General features: G+C 37.2%; 1 protein-coding gene across 5 annotated transcripts in view; it reads right to left on the bottom strand.

Annotated features, from left to right (window-relative positions):
* LOC106109821 overlaps positions 1-3,186 on the bottom strand; it is a 53,288-nt gene that overhangs the window by 14,626 nt on the left and 35,476 nt on the right. The gene's annotated exons all lie outside the window — the stretch shown is intronic.

Below are 3,186 nucleotides of genomic sequence, written 5' to 3'. Positions count from 1 at the left end.
TGGATAGCGCTCGTTGCGATAGAGCCGCAGCGGTGCGCGCGATGCGCCTGCACTTTGCCCGAATCTCGAGTTCTATTAAAGGCGATGCCACCGTAACTGTCAAACGCTCGATATTGTTGAGAAGATCTCGTCAAATTCCATTGCCGAATATGGAGATGTAAAGAAAGGGCTCTGATGTTAGTGATTTGAAGACTGTCTTGTATAGGATGTAGGATGGCTGAAATGAAGATTACTCCTTAAAATTTCTGTACAAAACGCAAACACAAAACTATCAGTATAAAAACATTATCCTTTCTTAGCGACCGTAAATGAGAGTGTCGAGACAGTAGCAGTAGCTAACTTTTAATTGGTAAAATATTTTAACCTTTGTAGTGTTTTAAAATATATGAAATTAATGCATATATATTACCATCTTCATATCTTTAATTATATTTCTTAAATAATCTTAGATACTCTATGTAATAAAACGTTACTACTCAGACTAATAAACTCAACAAAAGTAAAGGGAACGAATAGAAACAACAACATGACAACACCGAAAACGGGAACACAATTAACATACACTATCCACCTGTAAGTAGTGTCGTGTAAGTAAAGGCATGATCATTTGTAATGACACGAACGTATGTACTTCCTTAATTCCATGCGGCAGGCGCAGGGGCGTGGGCCCGCGCCATCGGATGTACACTCAACGTCGTACGCAGTGTTACAATATTAAAAGCGACAATCGTTTATACGTCTTGAAACGATAAAGGCCATAATCACATCATATTCAGCAGTAATGCACATTGTTACTAATTTGAAGAAATCATAAATAGCACTCTTAGAGCGGGAGCATATCTTTGACTAATCTAAAGGATCGAAGGACGATTGTTTCGCAGCCAATTCAACTGTTTTATTGCACAACTAAAAATCGAGTATTGTACCTCCATATAAGTTCATAGAAATCAAACATCGACTAAACAGTCGTGCGATAGTTCAGTGCGCGCGTTCTTATTGTTTTATAGCTAGAAGAGTCGGAGTTTAATTTTGGTGCAAGGCAATTGTTGATTTGAACACCGCGACTGAAGGCGACTGTACTAAAATGATTCCGATGGGTTCTACAACACTCCAATATTCGGTGTAGTTAACAATAGCACATTAAGTGGCTGACCCCTTCCTTACAACGTTTCGTAGAAAGGGTCCTCGACTGGCATATTTTATTTTTAACTAGTAACTACTATTCGTTGCCGCAATAAGAACGTTCAACCGCCTCATAATTGAAATAAATGGTTCAATCGTGCTTACAAATAAACAGGAGAATTCTTTAACTTTACCGACAGGCATGGCATGACTTGTTATATGTTCTATAGATTGTATACTGGGTAGTGTTCGCAGGAGTTATGAAGTTTAAATCTATGATCTTCATTCTACAACCGCACGTTTAGATATAAACTAGCTGTTGCCTGCGACTTCGTTCACGCAACATTAAGAAAAAAGTAGCCTATAATTCGTCTATGTCCCCTATGTACCCTTCAGTGAAAGAAATCGGCCCAGTTTTCAGAGATTACCTGGAACAAACGTGTCTTGCGAACAGACAGGTAGACAAACGAAAATTTTTTAAATGCAATTTTCGTTAGCAGCTTGTGTTGCAGATGCATCACCTTCCCGAAATCTGGAATTATTCTTTTGATATTACAAACAGACACCAACCAATTTTATTACATGTATGATGATCACTTTAATCAATACATTTGGAATAAGCAATTTGAACTTTTATCAATTTGTGTCCAATTGTATCTTTAAGAAAAGAGTAAACAGACTTTTGAATTTTACATCATAAGTAACTTTTTAACCGATTTCCCAAAATAAAGAGGTTATCAATTCTGTGTATTTTTTATTGCTAAAATCTTTAGTTTCTCATCAATTGTCAGCATCTGTCTATCAAACTTATTAATGAAAGTCAGCGCTTTGAATATGGAATGCAGAAAATTTGTTAAAAATTACGTCGCCGTTGTCAAAGGCTAGACTCATTAGAGATTACGGATGTTCTTGAAAAGCGTTCATCACTTATCACGTTTGCTCTAATAAAAACTATGTTAAATAAATTAGAATATATTTTATCGTTTCTTGGAAAGTCGGCGGTGCCAGGTAAGACATCATTCAACATTTTTTAAAAGATCCTTTAATTTTTTGTGAGAGGCGCGAACACTTCCAGTTATGTCACAGTATGTTGTCGACTTTTATGATAACAGAATGGTATTTTCTTCGAAAATTCCCTTTGTAATATGAGACACCATAACATAGACACTTGATTATTGTTCTGTCTACCGAAATAACTGTCAAAACTTAAAACATTATATGTAGAATCATTTAACTAATTGAATAGGTAATTGTATAAAAATGTGATTACTACAAGTACTAGTTTTGTGGGCACAGGGTACATGCATACAAAAGCGACCAGTTTGTGCGCGAAATCTCACGACTGGTCAATCTCAATACTCTAACATAGTACTGAATGGTTTGATAGAGACATCAGCTTCAACGCCTCTAAAATAAGTTAACTCATTATATTTTAGCGTAACATATTATTGCAAACTGTAATCAAAATATAACAATATCATTTTGGTAAATAAAGTTCTTTTAGTTCTGTTGACAGCTGGTAGTCAGTAGATTTAGGAATCGTATCAAATAAGAGCATTTTCAAGTACTCAATTCATAAATGTTAAGGCAATTGAAATATTTCGAGTTTATCAAATGCGTCACTAATTGATTATACAATTATTGATGAAAATGTGTCAGGAATGTGATCAGGTGAGTCAGACAACAAGCGGCGACTTGCATTCGGTTGACAATAAGACTACCTTTCCACGAGCGCCACTAGCTGCGTTATACCTATGAGGAATGTGCATGTACCATTAGTGTGGTCTAGTCGCTCAGTGGAAAAAGGATCTAGTTGCGATCGCGGTCCTAGTTTGCTCGGGTGCTAGTGTTCGCAGGAATGTTAATGAGTGCAGTGTCACGGGTGAGTCATAGTGATCTTTGAACGGACACTCGGCGTTAGATATTAAGAACATGTTGCCTTGGAATGCGGATGCTTCCGAGAAATAACAGCTACGCCATCAATTCGATAGCCTTCCGAGGCGAGCATCGCGCGATTGTATCAGCGCCGAACGTGTCCACTTCGCCGCCAGTCCTTTACAGCCT

The sequence above is a fragment of the Papilio polytes genome, unplaced genomic scaffold (assembly GCF_000836215.1).
Source record: "Papilio polytes unplaced genomic scaffold, Ppol_1.0 DF821067.1, whole genome shotgun sequence".
NCBI lineage: Eukaryota > Metazoa > Arthropoda > Insecta > Lepidoptera > Papilionidae > Papilio > Papilio polytes.
This window is presented reverse-complemented; position numbering and strand designations above follow the sequence as displayed.